General features: G+C 38.5%; 1 protein-coding gene across 2 annotated transcripts in view; it reads left to right on the plus strand.

Annotated features, from left to right (window-relative positions):
- The first annotated feature begins 3,724 nt into the window (after window positions 1-3,724).
- Window positions 3,725-19,651, plus strand: part of LOC129775070 (mucin-2) — a 114,643-nt gene continuing 98,716 nt past the window's right edge. For both annotated transcript variants that reach the window (XM_055779308.1, XM_055779297.1), the window contains exon 1: window positions 3,725-4,819. The gene's annotated coding sequence lies outside the window, so the exon portion shown is untranslated. The remainder of the gene's footprint in view (window positions 4,820-19,651) is intronic.

The raw sequence follows: 19,651 nt of genomic DNA on the forward strand, positions 1-19,651 counted from the left end.
CTGGCAGCAATTGTAAAGTGGCGGAAAGGAGATAACATTATTTTGTTTCTGCGTAATCATCAGAATTCATCAAAGAAAAGTGTTACATTGTTTATTAACATGAGTCAAGCCGTGATCTCCAGGATTTTCAAGGATTACAAATGTAATGCTGGTATTAACAACCGCTTTTGACGAAATAATGTTGCAATTGAGAGAGAAGTTCAATTCACCGACAGAAACGACCAGCTGAGAATTTTATCGATACTTCCTAATTCATGGTCGTCAAACGAAATCGCGGAAGAACTCAATGCACCATTGTATATGGTTAAGCAAATGAAAAAAAAAACTAGTGCAAGATCGGGGCATTTTTTGCAGTTCTAGTGCGCGAAGTGGACATGGAATTGATGAAACAGATAAACTCAAAGTTAGCGAGTTCTATGACAGTGATGATATCAGCAGGACAATGCCAGGAACTAACGATTTTGTATCTGAGTTTCGAAATGGTATAAGAGAGCATGTCCAGAAGCGCATTTTGATGATGTCTCTCAAAGAGGCGTTCATGTGTTTCAAGAAACTTGCAACAAAAATGTTGGGTTCACACTGTTTACACAGTTGAGACCAAAGCACTGTATATTACTTGATAGTACAGGAACAATGGCTGACTACAGAACGTTGTAATTTGGAAATGATTTTAAAACCAATCGATGAAATTGTGCCGTATTTCGTTGATGAAGTAGACAAACTCATAGAGCATGACTTTACTTACAAACAGTAGTCTGTTTTTTTGCGAAATAAAAACGAGTCTTTGACGTGACCCCTTTTACAGAATGGAACCATCGACCATCGACCCCCAAAAACTTTATGGTTGCTCATGTGAGTGAACCTGATATAATTTTCTCATCAATAAACAGACATAAAATTCAGAAAATATCAAGTGTAATTAATAATTATTAATAAAAGTTTCAACAATAATACACTTTACTAAAATATTAGTCATTCTTATAACAAGAAGGTTCACGTAACACAACTTATACAGTATCTTGTCGACCCCTGGGAAACTGATATCGACCCCAAGGGATAATCCGTACCGCGGATCATCCGCTCGCGGATAATTGGGGTTCTACTGTATATGTTCAATAAATTTACATTCCTTTGAAATATAAGAAAAAAAACCTAACACGATATGTAACGAAAAATTAGCCGGTACTGGGAGTAAATGTGCGCGAAACCAAACCAGTATACACTTAGAACGCGTTTTTCTCGAAACCATGATTTCTCAGCAGCTTTCTCATTAGTTTGTCTTCTACAAACATGTACATTATTTATCATCATACCCTCGTATGATCCTCTATCACCTCCTGAAAGATTTCGGATATATGCATTTTTGTGAGAAAGATGTTTTCTGATATTGAGGGAATGTATCAAAAAAATAAATCCTTCATTTATACCTAAAAAACAAAAACAAATATATGTATGTAAAACGATGAGAACAATGACCCTCCCGATCGCGGTCCTCCCTTAATAAGAGGTTCAAATAATTTGATTCCGCAATTTCACTTCAAGCTGTAAGTCAACAGAACAAAATGAAATGTATTCAAGAAATCCTAGTTGGGCAAATTTTTATATGGAAATCAGATAGGATGTTTATCCAAATTAATTTTTTTTAAAGTTAAATGGTTTCATTGTAATTAAACATAACAATAATAAAGATAATGTAGTTAAAAGCCAAAAAATAATTAGACAAGAGCAGTTTACAATACACACATCTCTTCCTTCATTAATCTAAGAGCCCCCGGAGACTGCATACTTTTTATCGACAGTACCAAGTTTTTTTTTACTTTTTTCTAGTCTGTAGTACATTAACTGTATCATAAGTATATTGCTTTACAGTAAAAACATTCAACAAATAAAAAAAAATTCGTTTTGAATTTATGTTGTTCATAATATAGTGTGTTCCCAAGTCAAGCCGTTTTATGACGGCGGCCAAATTGAATTTTTCAAGGTCATTGAATACGCAGTTTTATAATAACAGCAGGGATAAAAGTGTGTTCCAAATTTCGGATTGATTATCAACAGGAACGGGGTCAAATTTCTATAAAAATGTAACAACCCTACAGACATTCAAACATACATACAAACAGGTCAAGCTGAATGAAACCATTTAAAAAAATTTATTGGTTATTTGGGGACTGTGGCCATCTTAGATTTGGATTTTTCATGATCTTCTTCTTCTTCTTAAATGGCACTAACGTTCCTAGAGGAACTTCACCGTCTCAACTTAGCATTACTTGCGTTATTTTCATTAATACTTAGTAGAGATTTCTATGCCAAATACATGCCTTTAATGCATTATGAGTGGCGAGCTCTAGATTACACGTGACCACAGTGCAAGACGGAGAAAATTTCTTTGACGAAAAATACCTCCGACCTGAACGGGAATCGAACCCGATCATCCGGCATGCTAGGTTTGACGCTAACCACTCGGCCACGGGAACACAACCATGATCTACTGTGTTCTACTAGTTGAACACCTTCATTTGATACCCATATTGATGGGGTTTTTTAGAAAAATATTTATGGCGACCATTTTTTATAAATAACTGTATCTACTAGTCAAGCCCATTCATTTGATACCCATATTGATAGGGTTTTGAAAAAAAAATATATGTTCCCATTTTTGCGACCATTTTGGATTTGCATTTTTCATAAATCAATTTGTTCTACTAGTCATGCCCTTCCATTTGATACCCTATTGATGGGATTTTGAGAAAATGTGCAGTCCACCATTTCTCAGCGGTAGCCATTTTGGGTTCTCAAGATAATGAAATACGTAGTTTTATAATGATCGCAGAGATAAAGATGTGTTCCAAATTTCAGATTTCAGATAATAGCCAAATTTCAGATGTCGACAAGAAGGGGATCAAATTTCTATTACTAAGTTCGTCGTCAACGCGATCCGGATGTGTTTTTTGCGGGGCCCAAATAGTCTGTCGGTACGCTAGACAGTAATCAAAGAAATAAACTGGAAACAACTTTTATTTTCACTTTTGAAAAAAACAGCACTGAATCGATCCCCTGCAGACAAACATACAAACAGGGAAGCAACAGAACCGTTTAGTAGAAAAAAGAATTTCAATCTATGCACTGAAATATACCATTCGTACTGAGTGTACCAAATATGCCATTTGTGCCATTTGTGCCAATCTGTACCAACTGTGCCAACTGTGCCAACTGTGCCAACCGTGCCAAGTGTACCATGGCACAGTTTTGTGCCGTACCAAATGGTACAATATTTTGTCGTGCCATGGTACGTGCCGTGACAATGGCACACGCACATTACATTTACGAATGGCATGATATAACATTTCCAAATTAAAGATAAAAGCTTCCAGAGTTGTGATAAATAATTGTGAGGTCTTTAGAAATTCTTAGTACAACATCTGCATATTGGGGTATCGTTCAGCGTATTAAAGGTTCTCCGCGATGAATTCGTCTATACCATTTTTAAGTTGCATTTCTCCCCGGCTTACCACTGATTGAACTGTTCATGCGACTAGTTCATCAGCCGGGGAGCTAGATGATCATCCAACGTTAGTCTCTCCACACATCACGCTCCCGGCTAAGCCAAAGCTAACAAAGCGCAGTAAATCTCTTCTCTGAACACTTTCCTCGACCGCAGGCCATGGCGATTCATCGCGCTTCATCCACACATACGCGCGCGCACAGTGCAACATGTTCGGCATGCGATCACATCAATTCGCGCCGCTGGGAGAGGGAGAGAGAGAGACAGCCCCCAAACTTTCTTCCTCAAGATGAACTGTGGCCACAGGGAAAAGGTAACCCAGTGGCATTTCTTCGTCTTTATTCTGTCTAGTGCCGTCGAGTTGGATAGACGTGGTTTTGGAGCCAGGACCCGGGATAGTATTGTTCGTTGTGCAGTCGGAGAAACCTTGAGCCGGAAGAGCGTTCCAGCGAAAGCTGCTACAAAGCGGAAAAATAAAAAGCAAACCTTCGGAAGAGAAGAAAGCCGATGCTGAAGGTTGTGATCTCAGGGAATCGTCAGTAACTGTTGGAATTTCTTTCCATCTCCCGAAAACTTTCCGCGTACCCATCTGGTGTGGTGCATTTGAGGGCGGAAGAAAGTGCACAACAGCCCTTGGCGCTGTTCGGAAAACCAAACAGAAATAAGTGAAGGACTCTGGAGTCCGAAAAGTGTTTATTGCTTGTTTTCAGTTGAAAAAATAAATGTGTGTCAGTTAAATGATAAATATTTAAGTTACGCTGAATTGAAGATCAGCTTGCGAGTGCTGAATTAACTTGGTGAAATTGCGAACGGATGATGATGATGGTGATTGCAGGTCGCTTATCGCAAAGGATTAACAAGTGAATAAGTCGACACTGGCCTTCGGCCGAATTAACACGATTTCACCAGAAAGGTATTAATTATTTTTCGGAGAGATTGAAAGTGGTACTCTCACACATTTAATCGCAGCCAAGTGCATAGTCGAAAATAAAAACAGGAAGTGTGAAGTGAGATGACAAACTCGCGCATGTGGTTAAAACAGTGAAAGCCTATCCACAGGCCCGCGATAGGGCAGAAGAAATCGAAAAGCTGAAGAAAACAAGTTGACCGAGAAAACGAGAACAGGTTCGTCGCTAGCTGGATGACAAATTGAAGTCTCTATCTCTGTCGCTCGTTGGTGGATTCGAAGCATCAGCACAAACGGATTGGTCGAGGAAGCTTCCCCTTTTTAGGAGACGCAGGAGAAACGTTTTACGAGTCAGCAAAGGCAAGCTCAGACCACTTGGCGGATTTCCATCCCCTAGGAAACCTTGAAAGGTGAGTACTTACAGTGGTCTCTTAATGGTTTCAAGGAATGTAAATAGTGTTGGGAAAATGAGATATCCCGTAATCCGGATTGTGTGTGCGTTTTTATTTATCACATTGTTTTCGTCTAGGGCTCTACCAGGAACTTTCAGAATTCTATTCAATTCTGTGTCGATAATGGATTGCTTCCATGTCTAAATTTTAAAATAATTTTGAAAAATTGAATTAATCCAAAAGGAAGGAAGCCTTCTATTCGATATCATTTTCGTTAATTCGATGCAATTGCGAATTTTATACACGATCATTCTATACATTGATCATAACGAAGCAGAACCCCAAAAGAGCTTTGTTGTTAGTTTTATGAAATTAGAAAGGGTTTTTTGGCTGTACTTCCTTTTTGTGGTAAGAAGCAGTGCTACATTTTCATCTACACCAGAGGGGTTAAAAATCTATCTCATATGTACTCTTTCTGTACCAAAAATCTGTGCCATCGAAAATATTCGTTGTAGAGAAAAATCTATTTTATTAGCATGAAAAAATACTCATTTATTTACCACAGAAACTACATTTACGTTTGCAAATCATTCGTGTGTTTGATTCGATGAGAATAGGATTTCCAGAGTGGCATACACCATGGATGATGTCGTACGTTACTGGGCGCAATTTCTCAGTGAAAGTTGGTGATGCTTATTCTGCCCCGTTTCAGATACATTCCGAAGTACCTAAAGGCAGTATTCTGGGGCCGCTGCTCTTCGTTCTGTTTAATAACCACGTTTGTAGAACCCTGAAATCACCGAAATCGATGCATGCTGACGATCTCAAATTTTATCGTATAGTTTCAACGTTGGTAGACTGTTGTGGGCTGCAATCGGACACCGACAAGATTCAGGAATGGTGCAGTTTGAACGGGATGGAAGTCAATATCAGCAAATGTTGCGTAATCTCATTCAGCCGCTCACGAACACCAATTGTATACGACTATAAAATGGGGACAACAAGTTTGAAGTGTACGAATATCGTGAAGGATCTGGGGATTCTCGTAGACAGTAAACTACGGTTTACGGAACACATCGCATCAGTCACTGCGAAAGCATATTCCATGGTAGATTTTTTGAAACGAAACACAAAATGCTTTGACGATATTTACTGTTTAAAAATACTGTATTGCTCATTGGTGAGTAGTGTGTTAGAATACGGGGTACAAGTACACATACATCGGATAGAGCGAGTCCAGAAGCATTTTATTCGATATGCTCTCCGCATTCTCAATTGAAGGGATAGGACGAATCTGCCAGTGTATGAAAGCCGTTGTATGCTGATTGACTTGCCAACATTAGCGATGAGACGAGTATTGTTTCAACGATTACTGGACTTTGATGTCCTGACTGATCACTTCGACTGTGCAGATTTATTAGCGAAACTTCGCTTCAACGCACCTCTTCGAGTGACGCGGCAGTCAAACTTTTTCAGCCGTTCGAATCATCGCTCCACCTATGGAATGAACAATCCAATGGACGTCTGCTGTAGCAAGTTCAACGAAGTGTCTGATATTTTTAACTTTGCTATATCCAAGAATGTGTTTAGGCTAGACTTAGAACATGAAAAAGTCTGTACGGTTTTTATATCGAAGATAGATAAATAAGTTTTCGGAAGAATGTCGGGAGTGAGAATTGAACTCTTAATCTTTGGCGTGAGTGGTATGAAAGTCGCCTTCATAATTCATAAATGTTACAAATTAAACATTGATGGTAGTTTTTCAAAGAAAAACAAGAAAAAGTTGTTGTTCGAAAAAAATTTTCCCTGTAAAAGTGCGCATCTTCCGATGTATGGGGGACTTGTTGGAAATTGTATGGGCTCTTCATATCTTTTAAAATAAAAAAAATAAATTTTAATTTTCAAAATATATTTCTCAATGATTTTTTTTTCCCAAAAATTTGCTTGATATTTTTTAAGGAAAACATAAATAATTTCCTACATTTCATTTTGTAGATCTTATAGTTTTTAAAGTAAGATTTTTCGAAAAAAAAAGTTTAGAAAACTTAAAATTTCAAAAAAATTCTTACAAAAAATCTATTAGGCCTACAAAATTTTAGTGAAAAAATCAAATGTAGGATATTATTTATGTTTTCATAAAAAAATATCAATCAAATTTTTGAGAAAAAAAATCATTGAAAAGAAAATATTTTGAAAATTAAAATTCATTTCTAGAAAACATGTTTTTTTTTGAATTCTTAAAAAAAAGATATGAATATTTTGCATAATTTATTTATTTCAACACCGTCTTCTATTAGTACAGACTGAATTATTTACTTATAAACTAGATGTAATTGTTAATTCTATTATACCTTACAATTTCCAACAAGTTACCCATACATCAGAAGATGGGCACTTTTATATAGTGTCTGAAATCAGAGGAACCCTAAGTGTACCTCGCCTTGATAGTGTGAATAACGAGCCCTGCCAATTTTGAACTAAAGCTTTGAAATTAGGATTGAGTGATCTTGAGGGAACCACGCTATTGAGGCGACCCTTCTGGCCTTCGGGCGGCGAATATCATACTAACATTCCTTCCCTTCCCCTGGTGACTGTAAGGACGTGGCCGGCGTCGCTATTGACTATTTAAAGCTCGAATCACCGGAACTTGCACAATGAGAATGATCTTCTACTCCCAAGCGTCATTCAGTGTGTCCTTTGTGCAATTTCGCTGGTTCTGATCAATCACGGAGATCAATTACGGAATGTACATTCAAGGAACCCAAGCTCAAGGAACTAGGATTGGGCGATCTTGGATCGATTTTCAGAAGATCGATTTTTCTTTGTACCCGTAAAGTGCAATATTTTTCATTCGGTTTTTTCGATCATAGAATTTTCTTCCATGTACGTTGACTTTAATCTCACCACCTGATAAATTTTTTGAACATAATGTCAACGTTTGAATCGTGTTCGAGGATTTCAAATTAGTGATAGTGAATCTAGATGCAGCTGCTGTGTGTGTTTGGTCTAAGATCTGGCGATATTGGATCTATATTTAGAAAACCTTTTTTTTCCGATTTTTTTTCTGTCGATTTTTTTGATCTTTGTAAATTTTTGTAGATTTTTGTAAATTTGTTTTTCAATATACATCGGTTTTATTCTCACCAAAGATCGCCTGCTAATTTTTATAAACATAATGGCAACGTTTGACCTCTTTGAAGCACTCCAGTTGGCTTGCTAACAAAGTCAGTTTGTTTATTCTTCGATTTAATTCCGTACAATTTCTGACAGGATCAGAACTAGCGACAGCTACTGAGGGAGATGCATTTTAAATTAATTTATTTCATTTAATGATTCCATGATGGTACAAGATGAATGCTCTGGAAAACACTTTTTTGGAGATCTGTTTTTTTGTCACCTCCATATTGAGAAGCAAAACAAACTACTTTTGATTTTTAAATAGAATCATGAAATTTTTATTCCTAGTTTAAAGAAAAGACGATACTATACAACGATATACATAAAATAAGTACCGTCGATGGGGATAAGAATGGGTCATAGGGGAAAAATTGATGAATTATGAAACAAGAACTCCGTTAATTATTATACATTGGAAGTAGGGAAAATATGTCCCCGATTAAACGGTTCACAGCTTTCGAAAATATTCGCAATATTTGTCAATCTCACCCAATCTCACCCCCATGATCCATTCACAACCCTATCGACGGTAGATAAAATGGAAAAAATGCTTTCGATTTTTTAAAGATCGGTTTGGCAAGGATCGTTTCTTTTGTACCGATTTAATCAGTGAATCGATCCCTATGTCGTTTAGAATATCGATTCGTTAAGATCGATCTTTTTATAAAGAACGCCTAATCTAATCCTAACTAGTAACGAAGTAGCGAAGTGCAATATGCCTGTTGTATATTGAGTATTGTTGTTTGCTAGTTGCTTATTGCTCCGGTGTGCGAGCCGGCTTACTCTTTTGTGTCGGTCATGAATTTCACGTTATCTGATCACTGGTGTTTACGACATAGTTTTCATTAGGGTGCCAATGAATGTATGGGCAAAAATCGACCCTAAAATTTCAAAAAGTTACCCTATACAAAATGTTTACCACCTCGAAAAAAACCCTATGCTAAATATCAGCTCAATCGGACTTGAGAGAGAGTGGCGCAAAGCGGTCAAAGTTTGAGTCTTTTGAAAATCGAAAAATCAGGGAAGAGTAAAGGAATCCGGCTTTTGGAAAAAAACGATGCCAAATGTCTTTGAATTGCATGAAACGCCGAGATCTAGTGTCATGTCGAAAACAATTTTTTTATCAAAAATCTACACATTTTTTTTTGGAGTACGAGACGAAACATATGGTTTTACGTGCCAATAAAAATAATTATCTCGATTTATCATTCGGAACTTGTTGCGACATGTTGATTTGCACGATAATATAACCTATGTGAAATATTAGCTCATTCGAACTTCATTAATTAGTGTAATAGACTTTAAAATTTGAGTTTTTTGAAAATCGAAAAATCACCGGGAATCGGGTTTAAAAAAAAAGACGGGTGGGTAATGTCGGGGACATAACCGGAGTGACGTAGGACTATACAAAGGGGACAGCTTTTGTTAAATATATATTTTAAATATATTGTTTTATTTTCTTCACCTACGTGAATACCTACCTATCTACCTGAAAAATGGATTAGTTTACTGTTTACTCTTTATGAATATGTTGATGGTTCTGAAAAGAACCTTTGGTGTTGTGTTTTTGTTATCACTCGATATTCCCATCTTGTTCGGCTAAACCTTCCTGTTTAGCGATTTGTTGTCACTCGCCACAGCTTTCACAGTTGGAAAATTTCTTCCCATCCAGCTTGTGACATATTTTACAGTAAATTACATTCAATGGCACGTCGCATTACCACCACTCAGTGCCGGATTGGAGGTAATTTTAACCTGTAATTGAACATTTGCGATGACAGTGGTACAGTGTCGACTTTCAATGTGGGGTCATAATTTGGATCTCTATGTTTACAAAAATGTCCAACTAAATAAGTCACATTACATGTCCGTCCAATTAGCTAAATGTCGAACTAATTGTAGATTACTGTACTTTAAATCTGGAAACAATTTAAGAATTGGTGAAAATTGAATAATCAGGAAAGTCCCCAACTATCAATAAGCTCAGAACAACTGCCAAATTCACATACTCATCAAATCCTGGCAAACAAATTATGAAAACATCAATTTGTGTTTTATTATTATTTTGGATAATGTTTTAGAAAGCATTGAACTTTATTTCCTAAACTCTTTTTTGGAAGGTTTAATGGCCCTGAAAAGCGCCTTGTTTTATGGAATGGTTCCAATTTAGAAAACTTAGTACTCGTGGTTTTGAAAAAAACCATTTCGAACGCCCTCGATGCCGCCTTGTTCTGGATTTGCCGCCAAAGCAGTTTGTATAAAGAACAAACTTTTTTCTTCTGCTACCTGATGCCGTTTTGCGATTGCGTTTGCCACTCGCCACTCGCTGCAACTGCCTGTTGTCTTGATGTCCACCGAACCGAATGTGTTCTGTTCCGAATGTGTTGTGTTCCGAATGCAGGTTTTCTTATCGTCGCGAGCAGCTTTGCCAGCTAACTCGATCACTCCGGCGGCCGAAACTATATAACGCCGGCTAGGTGGACTGGTACACAGGTACTAACGCGCTCGACCTAGCTACCTTTTCCGGTGCAATTGGCGGATACACCTACGGGAAATTGCAGACCACCACGGTTCGAGCGGGATTTTGCCTTTCCCTTCTCTTTTCCTCCTTTGTTGAGTACACGATGCCGATGCCGTACAACCACACGGGTTTACGGTTTGAAAGAAAATAAGATATTTTTTTGGGGTCCGCGTGTTTTATACTCTAGCGGTACACACTCACAGGATAGAGACAAATCGGCAGACTCAGCCAAAGGGGCGGGTCCAACGAGACGAACGAATGAGCGTTAAAAGGGAGCGATGGCAAAAAAATACATTCATTACGATTTGTTCGCTCGTTGGATTCACATACAGGCTAAAAAAGGTCCTTTTCAGGATCACAAAAAGTCTAAAGAGTTTATTGTTTTGTTATCACTCGATATCCCCATCTTGTTCGGCTAAACCTTTCTGTTTAGCGATTGCATTTGCCACTCGCCACAGCTTTCACAGTTGGAAAATTTCTTCCCATCCAGCTTGTGCCATGTTGTACAGTAAATTATATTTAAGGCGACGTGCCGAAGCACCACTCAGTGTCGCATTGGATGCGATTTTAACCTGTAATTGAACATTTGCGATGACAGTGGTACAGTGTCGACTTTCAATATGGGGTCATAATTTGGACCTCGAACTCTATGTTTACAAAAATGTCCAACTAAATATGTCGCATTACAGGTCCGTCCAATTAGCTGAATGTCGAGCTAAATGTAAATTACTGTACTTTCAATCTAGAAGCAATTTAAAAATTGATGAAAATTTAATAATCGGGAAAGTCCCCAACCATCAATAAGCTCAGAACAACTGCCAAATTCACATACTCATCATATCCTGGCAAACAAATTATGAAAACATCAATTTGTGTTTTATTATTATTTTGGATAATGTTTTAGAAAGCATTGAACTTTATTTCCTAAACTCTTTTTTGGAAGGTTTAATGGCCCTGAAAAGCGCCTTGTTTTATGGAATGGTTCCAATTTAGAAAACTTAGTACTCGTAGTTTTGAAAAAAACCATTTCGAACGCCCTCGATGCCGCCTTGTTCTGGATTTGCCGCCAAAGCAGTTTGTATAAAGAACAAACTTTTTTCTTCTGCTACCTGATGCCGTTTTGCGATTGCGTTTGCCACTCGCCACTCGCTGCAACTGCCTGTTGTTGTCTTGATGTCCACCGAACCGAATGTGTTCTGTTCCGAATGCAGGTTTTCTTATCGTCGCGAGCAGCTTTGCCAGCTAACTCGATCACTTCGGCGGCCGAAGCTATATAACGCCGGCTAGGTGGACTGGTACACTGGTACTAACGCGCTCGGCCTAGCTACCCTTGCGGGGAACTCCAGATCAACACGAGCGGGAACTCCAGATCAAGGTTCGAGCGGGATTTTGCCTTTCCCTTCTCTTTTCCTCCTTTGTTGAGTACACGATGCCGCTGCCGTACAACCACACGGGTTTACGGTTTGAAAGAAAATTAAATATTTTTTTGGGGTCCGCGTGTTTTATACTCTAGCGGTACACACTCACAGGATAGAGACAAATCGGCAGACTCAGCCAAAGGGGCGGGTCCAACGAAACGAACGAATGAGCGTTAAAAGGGAGCGATGGCAAAAAAATACATTCATTACGATTTGTTCGCTCGTTGGATTCACATACAGACTAAAAAGGGTCCTTTTCAGGATCACAAAAAGTCTAAAGAGTTTATTGTTTTGTTATCACTCGATATCCCCATCTTGTTCGGCTAAACCTTCCTGTTTAGCGATTTGTTGTCACTCGCCACAGCTTTCACAGTTGGAAAATTTCTTCCCATCCAGCTTGTGACATATTTTACAGTAAATTACATTCAATGACACGTCGCATTACCACTACTCAGTGTCGGATTGGAGGTAATTTTAACCTGTAATTGAACATTTGCGATGACAGTGGTACAGTGTCGACTTTCAATGTGGGATCATAATTTGGATCTCTATGTTTACAAAAATGTCCAACTAAATAAGTCACATTACATGTCCGTCCAATTAGCTAAATGTCGAACTAATTGTAGATTACTGTGCTTTCAATCTGGAAACAATTTAAGAATTGGTGAAAATTGAATAATCAGGAAAGTCCCCAACTATCAATAAGCTCAGAACAACTGCCAAATTCACATACTCATCAAATCCTGGCAAACAAATTATGAAAACATCAATTTGTGTTTTATTATTATTTTGGATAATGTTTTAGAAAGCATTGAACTTTATTTCCTAAACTCTTTTTTGGAAGGTTTAATGGCTCTGAAAAGCGCCTTGTTTTATGGAATGGTTCCAATTTAGAAAACTTAGTACTCGTGGTTTTGAAAAAAACCATTTCGAACGCCCTCGATGCCGCCTTGTTCTGGATTTGCCACCAAAGCAGTTTGTATAAAGAACAAACTTTTTTCTTCTGCTACCTGATGCCGTTTTGCGATTGCGTTTGCCACTCGCCACTCGCTGCAACTGCCTGTTGTCTTGATGTCCACCGAACCGAATGTGTTCTGTTCCGAATGTGTTGTGTTCCGAATGCAGGTTTTCTTATCGTCGCGAGCAGCTTTGCCAGCTAACTCGATCACTCCGGCGGCCGAAACTATATAACGCCGGCTAGGTGGACTGGTACACAGGTACTAACGCGCTCGACCTAGCTACCTTTTCCGGTGCAATTGGCGGATACACCTACGGGAAATTGCAGACCACCACGGTTCGAGCGGGATTTTGCCTTTCCCTTCTCTTTTCCTCCTTTGTTGAGTACACGATGCCGATGCCGTACAACCACACGGGTTTACGGTTTGAAAGAAAATAAGATATTTTTTTGGGGTCCGCGTGTTTTATACTCTAGCGGTACACACTCACAGGATAGAGACAAATCGGCAGACTCAGCCAAAGGGGCGGGTCCAACGAGACGAACGAATGAGCGTTAAAAGGGAGCGATGGCAAAAAAATACATTCATTACGATTTGTTCGCTCGTTGGATTCACATACAGGCTAAAAAAGGTCCTTTTCAGGATCACAAAAAGTCTAAAGAGTTTATTGTTTTGTTATCACTCGATATCCCCATCTTGTTCGGCTAAACCTTTCTGTTTAGCGATTGCATTTGCCACTCGCCACAGCTTTCACAGTTGGAAAATTTCTTCCCATCCAGCTTGTGACATATTTTACAGTGAATTACATTCAATGGCACGTCGCATTACCACCACTCAGTGCCGGATTGGAGGTAATTTTAACCTGTAATTGAACATTAGCGATGACAGTGGTACAGTGTCGACTTTCAATGTGGGATCATAATTTGGATCTCTATGTTTACAAAAATGTCCAACTAAATAAGTCGCATTACATGTCCGTCCAATTAGCTAAATGTCGAACTAATTGTAGATTACTGTACTTTAAATCTGGAAACAATTTAAGAATTGGTGAAAATTGAATAATCAGGAAAGTCCCCAACTATCAATAAGCTCAGAACAACTGCCAAATTCACATACTCATCAGATCCTGGCAAACAAATTATGAAAACATCAATTTGTGTTTTATTATTATTTTGGATAATGTTTTAGAAAGCATTGAACTTTATTTCCTAAACTCTTTTTTGGAAGGTTTAATGGCCCTGAAAAGCGCCTTGTTTTATGGAATGGTTCCAATTTAGAAAACTTAGTACTCGTAGTTTTGAAAAAAACCATTTCGAACGCCCTCGATGCCGCCTTGTTCTGGATTTGCCGCCAAAGCAGTTTGTATAAAGAACAAACTTTTTTCTTCTGCTACCTGATGCCGTTTTGCGATTGCGTTTGCCACTCGCCACTCGCTGCAACTGCCTGTTGTTGTCTTGATGTCCACCGAACCGAATGTGTTCTGTTCCGAATGCAGGTTTTCTTATCGTCGCGAGCAGCTTTGCCAGCTAACTCGATCACTTCGGCGGCCGAAGCTATATAACGCCGGCTAGGTGGACTGGTACACTGGTACTAACGCGCTCGGCCTAGCTACCCTTGCGGGGAACTCCAGATCAACACGAGCGGGAACTCCAGATCAAGGTTTGAGCGGGATTTTGCCTTTCCCTTCACTTTTCCTCCTTTGCCATATCCAACCATGGCTGCTTGTGTTGGTTTGTTGATGTGAGGTGATGCGAAACGATGTGGTGTACGGTTCGGATGAGAATGATCGTTACGGCAGCGGAGCGGGGATTTTTAAGCTGACTGGCTGGCTCGAGAATTACGCATGTGTGAGACTGCGACCGATGTTTCGTTCATTTTTTTCTTTTTCCTTTCCAATCGTGCTTCATTCTATTTCGCTGCTGCTCTGGTTGCCCGTTTTGGTCGGTACGATTTGAGGAGCACAAAATGGACCAATCAAAAATGGGCACATAGTGTATTTGGACAATGCTTGATATTTCACAATTATTCAATTATTTATCTCAAGAAAAATGAAATGTTATTCGTTATGATAGATGCGTAGATATATTTCCCATCAATTGATGCAAAAACCTTTGCGATCTATTGAGAAATGCTCGAGTTATAAGCGTTCCAAATCTTGCATTTTTTCCTACTTGTTCAGTGCCTAGATTTCCATTTCACCCCCTATATCTTCCGGTTAGACGTAGTCCTACGTCAAAAATGATGCCAAATGTCTTAAAATTGCAGACCCATCGAGATTTACAGTTATCTCAAAAAGTTTTTTTTGTTAAAAATCGACTTTTCAGAGAGAAAAGCGACCAAGTGCAAAAAAAATTTTTTTTTCGTGAAAACTGTAAATCTCGACGAGAAATGCAATTTCAAGACATTTGGCATCAAAAATTTTTTTTTCGAAAACCCCGATTTCCTTGTAATTCCTTATGCCACATTTTTTGCTACTTAGTTACCGATGACGCATTTGACGTACACATGAAGGTTTCGAAGTACGCGTTTAAAAAAATGTTAACAGTTCTAAACCACCCACGAATGGAGTAAGGCTAGACGTGGACTCAAAACGACAAAAAAGCATAGATTTTGAAATTCGTCGTCCTGGCATAAATGGCAGCAATCTTTGCTCCAGCTATCAGTAAAAATTATCATTATAACAGATTTCCCGTAATTTCACCGAAAAGCCACTAAATAATCCGTTGACCGACTTAATCCCGCTAGCCTGCTCTACAAAACCCTGAGGAAACAAACTGTTCCCCACTTTTCCTTACCCAGTTCGAAACACCGCAAACTCCTTATTGCCAACCGTCGCGCAAGGTGTTTCTGCATTTGAGGCGCGAACGCTTGCGGATGGATGCACGGAAAGGTAAACGCATGGTTAATAAAGCGCGCATTTTCGCTGTTGTTATCAGCAACTGGCACGCTTGCATCGTCCGCATCACACGTTAGGCAATTCCGGCCGACCGGTAATCCACACTCGTGCCACATTCGAGACATGCCCGTCATGAGTCATGATGAAAGTCTTCAAAAAGGAAGTGATATTAGTCATCGACGTATGTTGTAACATGCTTGATAAAAGTTTCTATGCTCCATGTTCATATTAGGCAAACAAAAAAGATGACTTTCAGTTCGACAAAAGGGCTAGATGTCTGGCGATCAATCAGCTGAATCCTCGGATAAGCGATAAAGGTCTCGAAACCATATGAACAACGCTCATTTCAATGAATACAATTATACACCTATCTTCCACCTGGAGAGACAACGTTCGAAGAGTCGTTCAGCGCCAACTGAAACATGACTCCACCACTGAAAAGGAGTGAAAGCCGAAAGCTGCACACCGTCCGCATTTTCGGAAAGGCCGTCCACACGGCAAATCGTTTTATTTTATTTCTTTCCTGTTGTTGGCGTATTATTTGAATATTTCCAAAAAATGTCTCCGTCATACGACTCGCTGCTGTGACGGTGGATCGGGCACACATTCACCCTGGCACCAAACCACGGTACCACGGCATGTATATCGATCGGAGGAATGTGTGATCCAACCAACCACCGATCGCTGGAGTTCGCGACATGTCCTCTCCGCATCACCTGGGAGTGTCTGCAGGATGAGTGATCGCGCCGAGCCGCGCACTCTCACCCGACGAGACGCGCAATACTTTCTCCTAATTCCAATGCGGTGATTAATAAACAAACACATTGGTTTGAAACCTCGGAAAGAGTGTGATAAAGAGGGAGAGGGAGATGCTTGTGAGGCCGCTGTTGGAGCGATTCGCAATAAGGCCCAGTGCGACGGTCCAAAAGCGGAGTCTGTGGAAAAATAAACATTGTTGTATCCGCGTCTCGATTTTTAAATAGCTGATTCATCACTACGTTTATTGTCTTCCGTGGTTCCGAAGTGTGACAAAGATTTATATCCGCTCTATTAGTTGTAACATTTGTGACCTCATATTAATTTGTTTTTTTTTGGGTTGCGGTCTTATCTTCAAGTGTTTTTTTTTCTGAAAAGCAATGTCAATAACTCGACGCAACTGCTTATTATTGAGACAAAGACTAGAAAATATATTCTTTCGTGTAGTTACATCGTTTCAACTATAGTCAAAGCTCTCTATAGCGACATCGCAAGGGACCGGCGTTATAGAGAATTATCGCTATAAAAAAGTGTGGTTATAGAGAACTTAGATGTTATAAAAAGAGAAATTAGTTCTACCTAAAATAATCAAATTATAATTGCCAAGCTCTAGAATATGCGTGACCACAGTGCAAGTGGGAAGAAATTTCTTTGGCGAAAAATCCTCCGACCAGAACGGAAATCAACCCGAACTAGAATTGGGTGACTTTAGAAAAATATCAATCTTAACGGATCGATTTTCTTAACGGCATAGGGATCGATTTACTGAATAAATCGGTACCAAAGAATCGATATTTGAAAAATCAAATGATTTTATTCCAAAGTCCAGAAAAATTGTATTTTCCAGGGCATTCATCTTGTACCATCATGGAAATACTTAATTGAATGAATCAATTGAAAATAATTATTAGAATTCAACAACTGATATCCATCCAGAACTTCACTGGGAATAATCTCATAAAATCCAGTCGTGCCATACGTTTGGCATTTGATCGAAATCTTGGTACTAGTCCTAGTTCTAGAAAAATGCGTCAGCTGGACAAGATGTTACCATCCAATTTTGTCACTATATTCACTGCCAGCCCAGTAAATGTGATGGTGTTAATATAGCTTGTGACCATTTGTTTTGTACTGACCACAATTACAAAACTTCTTCTTTTAAATTTACGACCAATAATTTGACAACCTTGAGAGGGATCCAATGTTTATGAAATTTGTCAGGTGGTTTTGGTGAGATTGAAATCAATCAATTCAATGAAAAATAAATTTATAACAAAAATTTACGATCAAAAAGATCGGAAAGATCGAATAGAAAAGATAGATTTTCGTAATTTTTGGGAATACACAAAATCGATTCAAAAAATCGGAAATCGGAGAGAAGAAGATGGATCGATCTTCTAAATATCGATCCAAGATCGCCCAATCCTAATCAGAACCCCCGGCATGATAATGTGTGACGCTAACCACTTGGCCACATACATCAGCAAGCCGTGGAATAAAGGTGACGTATAATTTTCATCATAACGAATATTTCAGATTTTCTTCGTCATTTTTTTCTCTAGGCCATTTCAGTGTTTTAAAGATTATTTCCGGAAGAAATAGTCAAGTAACTGGAGCCATTTATTCAGCGAGTGGAATTCTCTGAAGGAGATGTACGAATTTTTCATTTTCAAATAATTTTCGGTATGTGAAGCTTTCTGCTGTATTGAACCTTGGAATAGGTGTTCTGAAGATCTTTATATAATACATACATTTTTTATAAACAAATATAATTGTTTTACCTTCTGTGAGTGTTAGGCATTTTATGCTCTCAATTTTTATTACGCATTTTTTTCTAAATGGAGGAAAATGAACCCTCCGGTCTTGATATGACCATCGTACACTCTGTCCAACTTCTATAAGACCACCTCGAATATTTGTCGTTGTAGCACAAATAGTTAGTATTTCAACAAGATACTTCCATACATTGCTTAGAATAAAGTATATTTAACATTAATTTCGTTCAAAAGAGTCGTTTGTTCATTTATTGGGATTAAATATGATAATTTCAGCTGTCCAGTTTGTATAAGACCACTTCCAAATTCATAAGCATTATCAATGAAAAATACAAAACAATCAGCAGATTTACATTTCAATAATTGGTAACTTTGCCATTTCGGTTGGGGTTCTCCCTTGGCCGAGTGGTTCATAACTAACATGCCGGGTGTTCGGGTTCGATTACCGTTCTGGTCGGGGGAATTTTTCGTCAAAGAAATTTCCTCCGACTTGCACTGTGATCACGCGTATTCTAGAGCTTGCCACTCAGAATGCATTCAAGGCGTGTTATTTGGCATAGAAATCTCAACTAAGTACTAATAAAAATGACGCAAGTAATACTACGTTGAGACGGCGAAGTTCCTCTAGGAACGTTAGTGCCATTAAAGAAGAAGCCATTTCGGATAATAACCTGGAAAATTCGTGTTGGCATACTATTTACTACATTCTGCAGAACGGATTTCTCCATATTTTCCCATGCCTATGTATTCGAATGTTTCAAAACATATAAATAAAATTTTCATGTCTTTTTCATGATTTACAGTAGTTTTATAGTATTTTTCTACGGAATCACATGTTTTAAAGGATTATAAAATACACCAGATATTGGTGTCAATGCGCCCCTCAAGATAGCTCGACTTTTAATCGATCATCAGATGATTATTTCGCACGTATTCAGACTTTTTCTGGATAATAACACTTCTGAATATTGTAAACATCATTCTTGCACACCATTTGTATCAGATTTACATAGCTAAACCATTAAATTAACGCATTTTGATCAACTTAATTCTGATCATGAGTTGTCCAATTTAATAATGTTGTTTTGTCCACATGATTTCTATGGCCACCGCTTGGCGCGCTGCAGTTTGTTTATTGTTTCCTTTACGGATAACAGAAATAAAGTTTCTCTGTGTTGAGTGTGTTGAGGTGAACACTTTTAAAATGCCCAAGAAAAGGCAATATTCTGAAAAAAACTTATATTATGAATGGATCAATATGATGACAGTAAACTCAAGCAACAATTAATGCAACATCTACTTTTGAATTCGAATGTTTTCATTCAAAAATGGTGATTTCTAAAACCGGATA

This window comes from Toxorhynchites rutilus, chromosome 1 (genome assembly GCF_029784135.1).
Source record: "Toxorhynchites rutilus septentrionalis strain SRP chromosome 1, ASM2978413v1, whole genome shotgun sequence".
In the NCBI taxonomy this organism is placed as follows: Eukaryota; Metazoa; Arthropoda; class Insecta; order Diptera; family Culicidae; genus Toxorhynchites; species Toxorhynchites rutilus.